Raw genomic sequence first — 11,810 nt, 5'->3', positions numbered from 1 at the left:
TTTCTTTGCATCTACAGGTTATGAAGCGGGCCTGGTGTGGATACTGGGCCATTCTTTTGTTTTTTGGGTTGCGAAGAGAGCTGACATTCGGCCGAACGACAGACAAGTTTGCATACCCAGGCAGGAGGCGCAGGTCCAGTGGATCGGGGTCCCTGGCATGCGGTGGAACAGGGTTCTGGGAGAAGTCCATAGATTTTCTAGCCTTGATAGGCCACCGAATGTTTTGCTATTACATGTGGGGGGTAACGACATGGGGGCTAGGTCTATGAGGCAACTTATCAGGGATATCAAATGTGATGTTCCTGAGGTTAAAGTCAGCTTACCCTGGTATGGTTATGGTTTGGTCAGATATGGTGGGTAGGACTTCATGGAGGTGGGCGTTATCTTATGAGGTGGACAGGGCCAGGGTTAAGGTTAATAAGGAGGTGAGCAGGTTCTTCATCAGGAATGGGGGTCTGGCCATAGGGAATTTGAAGTTGACACTTGGCGGTACTAGATGAGCGATGGCATCCACTTGAATGACGTGGGTACTGATCTATGGTCGTTGGGCCTTCAGGAAGGCATTCAACGAGGGCTGCGCATGTGCAGGTGCTCAAAAGGGTAAGGTGTTACCCCTTTCGGGCTGTGGTGGTTCTTGGGGCTTTAGATGAGGAAGTGAGGTACAGGTAAAAAGCCTGTTGTACCCATCCATGGGATGGGGGGGGGTTTAATGTACTTCCAGGTTACGAGGGGGTTAACCTGGAAGGGTTTAAAAGGGTAGGTCACTGCTACAGTTGGTTATAGCCTCCAAGACGGGTTGCCGTCTGGAGGTCAAAAGGTTAAAGTTGAAGTTGTTCACAGTGGCCAGTATGTTGTGATGCTACGTACCCATGACCCCTTGGAAAGGCTGGGAATGTTTATAGTATTTAAAAAGTTTATGGAAATTTATTAAAATTATGACGGCCATTTACTCCATATCTAGTCCAGTCGTTTGTTAATGATGATGGGATTTGGAGGGGGTATACCTGTCATGGGGGAAGATTTCTTAGCTAAACATACCACTGGGTTGAGTCCTACAAATGTCAAGTCAAAGTATTAGACATCGAGTTTGGCCCTGATGATTACAGTAAGTCAAATTGGGAAGCCAGACTGAATGATGCTGATGTCGAGGTGAAATGCTGAAAGGGGTGGAGGCTCTCCCTGAGGGGAAGGGTGGACTTAAATGAAGACCTACCTGATTCCTACCTTTCTGTATGTCAGTAAAGCCAAGGGTTTGCTATTATAGTTGAGCAGCGTGTTGTTTTTTCAAATGAGTTTGACTCCCTATAGTGGCTGCTGGGCTCTGTTAGAATTTGTCATTATTCATTGAGAAGGAATGCAGCAAAGTATTGTGGGAGATATAGTTTGGAGGAGGAAGTGACTCTGTTAGATGAATCAGCCCTGAACTACAGGAGAGACAATGCAAAGTACGCAGCACTGCTTTCTGGGAGGAGTGATATAAAAGGACCAGCGCACCCTGTTTTCAGCTTCTCTGGACACCCTCCAAGACCTGCCAGCAGGAGGTCTGTGTGTGACCAGGAGTGATAGACTGCGGCCTATACAGCAGAGAGCCGCATCGCCCACCTCTGAGGGATCTGAGTACAGCCTTGACATCCTAGCAAGTGGACCAGCCTGCGCTTCAAAGCAACTGGAAGCCATATGCACTTCAGCCCACCGGGAGCTGCAGCACGGCGTCACGGTGCCATCTTCACCAGATGGAGACACCACAAGGGGATTCCAGACGGAGCCTCACAGCCATTGGAGTCTATTGTGGTAAGAGGACACCTGCCCATTCCAGCAGAGAGTACAGTATTGGTGAGTGAGTTCTTTCTATAGACTGCTGGTGAGGCTTGTAGTTCCACAGAGATGAATCTACTTCTTCACAGGCATCATACAGCCAGACTTTGGGGCCTTGTCTTTCTCTTCTGCGCTGTAAGGTCAGTACTGTATTGCACTCGCATGTAAGGAGGCCTCTACATTGCTTTTTCCCAGGGGGGCCGGAAGTTCGGATACTCCGGGACAGCCAGCCCCCAAACAAAAGGGGGTGTGTTGGCAGTATAAAGAAGGGGCGTGCAGGTTTGGAAACAGTTGCCGTTTCAAACACAAGTGCTCCGACTGCGAGGGCAGCCACACTCTGTCCCGATGTTTTAATCAGGGAAAAGGCCGTTCCTGTGACGCTTCAGGAAAAAGGGATGACTCCGGTGAAGGGGGAAAGTATGCTTCCTTTCCTAATAGGTACCTGGATCCGGAGGCTGCCCGGCTCCTGGAATTGGATTTTACGGGGGGGGTTTTCGAATTCCGTGCTTGCTCTCGCACATAAGCCCAGTGACCAAAATTTTTCGATTGGCCCTACGAGACCCAGTGGTGGTTTGTAAGAAACGATGGAAGTGGCGTTAGGCAGCATGTTTCGGGAATGCTTTGGTATACTGCTGGCGCCTGACAAGACTGTTGGCCCAGTGGTCAAGCTTAGCTTTCTGGGTATAGTTATAGATCCACAGGCTGCGACGACTGGTGTCTCTTCTCCAACACATTTCATTAGGCTGACAGGATCACAGGTAGGACATGCGCGTGTGGCATGTTTTCCTAGATTCCTTTAATGGCCGGTTACTGTGGATGGATGGGCCGGTGAGTAATTAGAATTTTGAATTTTACACTGGTGTATGTGGCTGGGTCGTCGGGATACGGGGCCTTTTTTGGGGTATAATGGAATGCAGAGAGCTGGTCGGATGAGTGGCTGGGGCGGGATTTCTCAAAAACCTGGTTCTGCTGGAACTATTTCCAGTGATTGTCGCAGTGGAGATCTGGGGTGAGTTCTTTTGAGATCGGAAGATCTGTCTGTGTTGCGACAATCTGGGGGTGGTTCAGGTCACCAGTCAAGTGGCGGCTTCCTTGGCTCCGGTGGTACGCCTGTTGCAGCACCTGGTGTTACGTTGTCTGCAATTAAATTTTTTATGTATGCAGTGCATATTCTGGGAACAGTTCACACAGATGCTTTGTCTCGGTTCCAGTGGGACAGATTCTGTGAGTTGGCACCAGGAGCGTAGCAACACAGGCATCCATGTGCTCAGCAGCTGTGGCAAATTGCATTGGAGTCACTGCAGGGCAGTGGCCCCTGGCTGATCCCCTGACAGTGTGGACAGTGGCCCCTGGCTGATCCCCTGACAGTGTGGACAGTGGCCCCTGGCTGATCCCCTGACAGTGTGGACAGTGGCCCCTGGCTGATCCCCTGACAGTGTGGACAGTGGCCCCTGGCTGATCCCCTGACAGTGTGGACAGTGGCCCCTGGCTGATCCCCTGACAGTGTGGACAGTGGCCCCTGGCTGATCCCCTGACAGTGTGGACAGTGGCCCCTGGCTGATCCCCCTGACAGTGTGGACAGTGGCCCCTGGCTGATCCCCCTGACAGTGTGGACAGTGGCCCCTGGCTGATCCCCCTGACAGTGTGGACAGTGGCCCCTGGCTGATCCCCCTGACAGTGTGGACAGTGGCCCCTGGCTGATCCCCCTGACAGTGTGGACAGTGGCCCCTGGCTGATCCCCCTGACAGTGTGGACAGTGGCCCCTGGCTGATCCCCCTGACAGTGTGGACAGTGGCCCCTGGCTGATCCCCCTGACAGTGTGGACAGTGGCCCCTGGCTGATCCCCCTGACAGTGTGGACAGTGGCCCCTGGCTGATCCCCCTGACAGTGTGGACAGTGGCCCCTGGCTGATCCCCCTGACAGTGTGGACAGTGGCCCCTGGCTGATCCCCCTGACAGTGTGGACAGTGGCCCCTGGCTGATCCCCCCTGACAGTGTGGACAGTGGCCCCTGGCTGATCCCCCCTGACAGTGTGGACAGTGGCCCCTGGCTGATCCCCCCTGACAGTGTGGACAGTGGCCCCTGGCTGATCCCCCCTGACAGTGTGGACAGTGGCCCCTGGCTGATCCCCCTGACTGTGTGGACAGCGGCCCCTGGCTGATCCCCCTGACTGTGTGGACAGTGGCCCCTGGCTGATCCCCCTGACTGTGTGGACAGTGGCCCCTGGCTGATCCCCTGACTGTGTGGACAGTGGCCTCTGGCTGATCCCCTGACTGTGTGGACAGTGGCCCCTGGCTGATCCCCTGACAACAGTGGCCCCTGGCTGATCCCCTGACAACAGTGGCCCCTGGCTGATCCCCTGACAACAGTGGCCCCTGGCTGATCCCCTGACAAGAGTGGACAGTGGCTGATCCCCTGACAAGAGTGGACAGTGGCTGATCCCCTGACAAGAGTGGACAGTGGCTGATCCCCTGACAAGAGTGGACAGTGGCTGATCCCCTGACAAGAGTGGACAGTGGCTGATCCCCTGACAAGAGTGGGCAGTGGCTGATCCCCTGACAAGAGTGGGCAGTGGCTGATCCCCTGACAAGAGTGGGCAGTGGCTGATCCCCTGACAAGAGTGGGCAGTGGCTGATCCCCTGACAAGAGTGGGCAGTGGCTGATCCCCTGACAAGAGTGGGCAGTGGCTGATCCCCTGACAAGAGTGGGCAGTGGCTGATCCCCTGACAAGAGTGGGCAGTGGCTGATCCCCTGACAAGAGTGGGCAGTGGCTGATCCCCTGACAAGAGTGGGCAGTGGCTGATCCCCTGACAAGAGTGGGCAGTGGCTGATCCCCTGACAAGAGTGGGCAGTGGCTGATCCCCTGACAAGAGTGGGCAGTGGCTGATCCCCTGACAAGAGTGGGCAGTGGCTGATCCCCTGACAAGAGTGGGCAGTGGCTGATCCCCTGACAAGAGTGGGCAGTGGCTGATCCCCTGACAAGAGTGGGCAGTGGCTGATCCCCTGACAAGAGTGGGCAGTGGCTGATCCCCTGACAAGAGTGGGCAGTGGCTGATCCCCTGACAAGAGTGGGCAGTGGCTGATCCCCTGACAAGAGTGGGCAGTGGCTGATCCCCTGACAAGAGTGGGCAGTGGCTGATCCCCTGACAAGAGTGGGCAGTGGCTGATCCCCTGACAAGAGTGGGCAGTGGCTGATCCCCTGACAAGAGTGGGCAGTGGCTGATCCCCTGACAAGAGTGGGCAGTGGCTGATCCCCTGACAAGAGTGGGCAGTGGCTGATCCCCTGACAAGAGTGGGCAGTGGCTGATCCCCTGACAAGAGTGGGCAGTGGCTGATCCCCTGACAAGAGTGGGCAGTGGCTGATCCCCTGACAAGAGTGGGCAGTGGCTGATCCCCTGACAAGAGTGGGCAGTGGCTGATCCCCTGACAAGAGTGGGCAGTGGCTGATCCCCTGACAAGAGTGGGCAGTGGCTGATCCCCTGACAAGAGTGGGCAGTGGCTGATCCCCTGACAAGAGTGGGCAGTGGCTGATCCCCTGACAAGAGTGGACAGTGGCTGATCCCCTGACAAGAGTGGACAGTGGCTGATCCCCTGACAAGAGTGGACAGTGGCTGATCCCCTGACAAGAGTGGACAGTGGCTGATCCCCTGACAAGAGTGGACAGTGGCTGATCCCCTGACAAGAGTGGACAGTGGCTGATCCCCTGACAAGAGTGGACAGTGGCTGATCCCCTGACAAGAGTGGACAGTGGCTGATCCCCTGACAAGAGTGGACAGTGGCTGATCCCCTGACAAGAGTGGACAGTGGCTGATCCCCTGACAAGAGTGGACAGTGGCTGATCCCCTGACAAGAGTGGACAGTGGCTGATCCCCTGACAAGAGTGGACAGTGGCTGATCCCCTGACAAGAGTGGACAGTGGCTGATCCCCTGACAAGAGTGGACAGTGGCTGATCCCCTGACAAGAGTGGACAGTGGCTGATCCCCTGACAAGAGTGGACAGTGGCTGATCCCCTGACAAGAGTGGACAGTGGCTGATCCCCTGACAAGAGTGGACAGTGGCTGATCCCCTGACAAGAGTGGACAGTGGCTGATCCCCTGACAAGAGTGGACAGTGGCTGATCCCCTGACAAGAGTGGACAGTGGCTGATCCCCTGACAAGAGTGGACAGTGGCTGATCCCCTGACAAGAGTGGACAGTGGCTGATCCCCTGACAAGAGTGGACAGTGGCTGATCCCCTGACAAGAGTGGACAGTGGCTGATCCCCTGACAAGAGTGGACAGTGGCTGATCCCCTGACAAGAGTGGACAGTGGCTGATCCCCTGACAAGAGTGGACAGTGGCTGATCCCCTGACAAGAGTGGACAGTGGCTGATCCCCTGACAAGAGTGGACAGTGGCTGATCCCCTGACAAGAGTGGACAGTGGCTGATCCCCTGACAAGAGTGGACAGTGGCTGATCCCCTGACAAGAGTGGACAGTGGCTGATCCCCTGACAAGAGTGGACAGTGGCTGATCCCCTGACAAGAGTGGACAGTGGCTGATCCCCTGACAAGAGTGGACAGTGGCTGATCCCCTGACAAGAGTGGACAGTGGCTGATCCCCTGACAAGAGTGGACAGTGGCTGATCCCCTGACAAGAGTGGACAGTGGCTGATCCCCTGACAAGAGTGGACAGTGGCTGATCCCCTGACAAGAGTGGACAGTGGCTGATCCCCTGACAAGAGTGGACAGTGGCTGATCCCCTGACAAGAGTGGACAGTGGCTGATCCCCTGACAAGAGTGGACAGTGGCTGATCCCCTGACAAGAGTGGACAGTGGCTGATCCCCTGACAAGAGTGGACAGCGGCTGATCCCCTGACAAGAGTGGACAGTGGCTGATCCCCTGACAAGAGTGGACAGTGGCTGATCCCCTGACAAGAGTGGACAGCGGCTGATCCCCTGACAAGAGTGGACAGCGGCTGATCCCCTGACAAGAGTGGACAGCGGCTGATCCCCTGACAAGAGTGGACAGCGGCTGATCCCCTGACAAGAGTGGACAGCGGCTGATCCCCTGACAAGAGTGGACAGCGGCTGATCCCCTGACAAGAGTGGACAGCGGCTGATCCCCTGACAAGAGTGGACAGCGGCTGATCCCCTGACAAGAGTGGACAGCGGCTGATCCCCTGACAAGAGTGGACAGCGGCTGATCCCCTGACAAGAGTGGACAGCGGCTGATCCCCTGACAAGAGTGGACAGCGGCTGATCCCCTGACAAGAGTGGACAGCGGCTGATCCCCTGACAAGAGTGGACAGCGGCTGATCCCCTGACAAGAGTGGACAGCGGCTGATCCCCTGACAAGAGTGGACAGCGGCTGATCCCCTGACAAGAGTGGACAGCGGCTGATCCCCTGACAAGAGTGGACAGCGGCTGATCCCCTGACAAGAGTGGACAGCGGCTGATCCCCTGACAAGAGTGGACAGCGGCTGATCCCCTGACAAGAGTGGACAGCGGCTGATCCCCTGACAAGAGTGGACAGCGGCTGATCCCCTGACAAGAGTGGACAGCGGCTGATCCCCTGACAAGAGTGGACAGCGGCTGATCCCCTGACAAGAGTGGACAGCGGCTGATCCCCTGACAAGAGTGGACAGCGGCTGATCCCCTGACAAGAGTGGACAGCGGCTGATCCCCTGACAAGAGTGGACAGCGGCTGATCCCCTGACAAGAGTGGACAGCGGCTGATCCCCTGACAAGAGTGGACAGCGGCTGATCCCCTGACAAGAGTGGACAGCGGCTGATCCCCTGACAAGAGTGGACAGCGGCTGATCCCCTGACAAGAGTGGACAGCGGCTGATCCCCTGACAAGAGTGGACAGCGGCTGATCCCCTGACAAGAGTGGACAGCGGCTGATCCCCTGACAAGAGTGGACAGCGGCTGATCCCCTGACAAGAGTGGACAGCGGCTGATCCCCTGACAAGAGTGGACAGCGGCTGATCCCCTGACAAGAGTGGACAGCGGCTGATCCCCTGACAAGAGTGGACAGCGGCTGATCCCCTGACAAGAGTGGACAGCGGCTGATCCCCTGACAAGAGTGGACAGCGGCTGATCCCCTGACAAGAGTGGACAGCGGCTGATCCCCTGACAAGAGTGGACAGCGGCTGATCCCCTGACAAGAGTGGACAGCGGCTGATCCCCTGACAAGAGTGGACAGCGGCTGATCCCCTGACAAGAGTGGACAGCGGCTGATCCCCTGACAAGAGTGGACAGCGGCTGATCCCCTGACAAGAGTGGACAGCGGCTGATCCCCTGACAAGAGTGGACAGCGGCTGATCCCCTGACAAGAGTGGACAGCGGCTGATCCCCTGACAAGAGTGGACAGCGGCTGATCCCCTGACAAGAGTGGACAGTGGCTGATCCCCTGACAAGAGTGGACAGTGGCTGATCCCCTGACAAGAGTGGACAGTGGCTGATCCCCTGACAAGAGTGGACAGTGGCTGATCCCCTGACAAGAGTGGACAGTGGCTGATCCCCTGACAAGAGTGGACAGTGGCTGATCCCCTGACAAGAGTGGACAGTGGCTGATCCCCTGACAAGAGTGGACAGTGGCTGATCCCCTGACAAGAGTGGACAGTGGCTGATCCCCTGACAAGAGTGGACAGTGGCTGATCCCCTGACAAGAGTGGACAGTGGCTGATCCCCTGACAAGAGTGGACAGTGGCTGATCCCCTGACAAGAGTGGACAGTGGCTGATCCCCTGACAAGAGTGGACAGTGGCTGATCCCCTGACAAGAGTGGACAGTGGCTGATCCCCTGACAAGAGTGGACAGTGGCTGATCCCCTGACAAGAGTGGACAGTGGCTGATCCCCTGACAAGAGTGGACAGTGGCTGATCCCCTGACAAGAGTGGACAGTGGCTGATCCCCTGACAAGAGTGGACAGTGGCTGATCCCCTGACAAGAGTGGACAGTGGCTGATCCCCTGACAAGAGTGGACAGTGGCTGATCCCCTGACAAGAGTGGACAGTGGCTGATCCCCTGACAAGAGTGGACAGTGGCTGATCCCCTGACAAGAGTGGACAGTGGCTGATCCCCTGACAAGAGTGGACAGTGGCTGATCCCCTGACAAGAGTGGACAGTGGCTGATCCCCTGACAAGAGTGGACAGTGGCTGATCCCCTGACAAGAGTGGACAGTGGCTGATCCCCTGACAAGAGTGGACAGTGGCTGATCCCCTGACAAGAGTGGACAGTGGCTGATCCCCTGACAAGAGTGGACAGTGGCTGATCCCCTGACAAGAGTGGACAGTGGCTGATCCCCTGACAAGAGTGGACAGTGGCTGATCCCCTGACAAGAGTGGACAGTGGCTGATCCCCTGACAAGAGTGGACAGTGGCTGATCCCCTGACAAGAGTGGACAGTGGCTGATCCCCTGACAAGAGTGGACAGTGGCTGATCCCCTGACAAGAGTGGACAGTGGCTGATCCCCTGACAAGAGTGGACAGTGGCTGATCCCCTGACAAGAGTGGACAGTGGCTGATCCCCTGACAAGAGTGGACAGTGGCTGATCCCCTGACAAGAGTGGACAGTGGCTGATCCCCTGACAAGAGTGGACAGTGGCTGATCCCCTGACAAGAGTGGACAGTGGCTGATCCCCTGACAAGAGTGGACAGTGGCTGATCCCCTGACAAGAGTGGACAGTGGCTGATCCCCTGACAAGAGTGGACAGTGGCTGATCCCCTGACAAGAGTGGACAGTGGCTGATCCCCTGACAAGAGTGGACAGTGGCTGATCCCCTGACAAGAGTGGACAGTGGCTGATCCCCTGACAAGAGTGGACAGTGGCTGATCCCCTGACAAGAGTGGACAGTGGCTGATCCCCTGACAAGAGTGGACAGTGGCTGATCCCCTGACAAGAGTGGACAGTGGCTGATCCCCTGACAAGAGTGGACAGTGGCTGATCCCCTGACAAGAGTGGACAGTGGCTGATCCCCTGACAAGAGTGGACAGTGGCTGATCCCCTGACAAGAGTGGACAGTGGCTGATCCCCTGACAAGAGTGGACAGTGGCTGATCCCCTGACAAGAGTGGACAGTGGCTGATCCCCTGACAAGAGTGGACAGTGGCTGATCCCCTGACAAGAGTGGACAGTGGCTGATCCCCTGACAAGAGTGGACAGTGGCTGATCCCCTGACAAGAGTGGACAGTGGCTGATCCCCTGACAAGAGTGGACAGTGGCTGATCCCCTGACAAGAGTGGACAGTGGCTGATCCCCTGACAAGAGTGGACAGTGGCTGATCCCCTGACAAGAGTGGACAGTGGCTGATCCCCTGACAAGAGTGGACAGTGGCTGATCCCCTGACAAGAGTGGACAGTGGCTGATCCCCTGACAAGAGTGGACAGTGGCTGATCCCCTGACAAGAGTGGACAGTGGCTGATCCCCTGACAAGAGTGGACAGTGGCTGATCCCCTGACAAGAGTGGACAGTGGCTGATCCCCTGACAAGAGTGGACAGTGGCTGATCCCCTGACAAGAGTGGACAGTGGCTGATCCCCTGACAAGAGTGGACAGTGGCTGATCCCCTGACAAGAGTGGACAGTGGCTGATCCCCTGACAAGAGTGGACAGTGGCTGATCCCCTGACAAGAGTGGACAGTGGCTGATCCCCTGACAAGAGTGGACAGTGGCTGATCCCCTGACAAGAGTGGACAGTGGCTGATCCCCTGACAAGAGTGGACAGTGGCTGATCCCCTGACAAGAGTGGACAGTGGCTGATCCCCTGACAAGAGTGGACAGTGGCTGATCCCCTGACAAGAGTGGACAGTGGCTGATCCCCTGACAAGAGTGGACAGTGGCTGATCCCCTGACAAGAGTGGACAGTGGCTGATCCCCTGACAAGAGTGGACAGTGGCTGATCCCCTGACAAGAGTGGACAGTGGCTGATCCCCTGACAAGAGTGGACAGTGGCTGATCCCCTGACAAGAGTGGACAGTGGCTGATCCCCTGACAAGAGTGGACAGTGGCTGATCCCCTGACAAGAGTGGACAGTGGCTGATCCCCTGACAAGAGTGGACAGTGGCTGATCCCCTGACAAGAGTGGACAGTGGCTGATCCCCTGACAAGAGTGGACAGTGGCTGATCCCCTGACAAGAGTGGACAGTGGCTGATCCCCTGACAAGAGTGGACAGTGGCTGATCCCCTGACAAGAGTGGACAGCGGCTGATCCCCTGACAAGAGTGGACAGCGGCTGATCCCCTGACAAGAGTGGACAGCGGCTGATCCCCTGACAAGAGTGGACAGCGGCTGATCCCCTGACAAGAGTGGACAGCGGCTGATCCCCTGACAAGAGTGGACAGCGGCTGATCCCCTGACAAGAGTGGACAGCGGCTGATCCCCTGACAAGAGTGGACAGCGGCTGATCCCCTGACAAGAGTGGACAGCGGCTGATCCCCTGACAAGAGTGGACAGCGGCTGATCCCCTGACAAGAGTGGACAGCGGCTGATCCCCTGACAAGAGTGGACAGCGGCTGATCCCCTGACAAGAGTGGACAGCGGCTGATCCCCTGACAAGAGTGGACAGCGGCTGATCCCCTGACAACAGTGGACAGCGGCCCCTGGCTGATCCCCTGACAGTGTGGACTAGGGCTGCCACCTCATCCCTATAAACCTATATTAATTACACAGGTTCTGAGGCTAATTGAATGCAGATAAGGCACCGAGTATGTTTAATTACTACCTTAATCAGTCACAGAACCTGTGTAATAGATATGTGTAGGGATGAGCTGAACACCCCCCGGTTCGGTTCGCACCAGAACATTTGAACGGACCGCAAATTCGTACGAACGTTAGAACCCCATTGAAGTTAATGGGACTCGAACGTTTGAAATAAAATTTTAATGGCTAATATACAAGATAGTGTCCTAAAAAGGGTTTGGGGACCTGACTCCTGCCTCAGGGGACATGGGTCAATGCCTAAAATGTTTTTAAAAATGGCCGTTTTGGCGGGAGCACTGATTTTAATGACGATTAAAG

This window comes from Lithobates pipiens, unplaced genomic scaffold (genome assembly GCF_037356315.1).
Source record: "Lithobates pipiens isolate NorthernLeopardFrog02 unplaced genomic scaffold, aLitPip1_a1.2 Scaffold_24, whole genome shotgun sequence".
In the NCBI taxonomy this organism is placed as follows: Eukaryota; Metazoa; Chordata; class Amphibia; order Anura; family Ranidae; genus Lithobates; species Lithobates pipiens.
The sequence above is the reverse complement of the archived record's forward strand: the minus strand, read 5'-3'. Positions refer to the sequence as shown.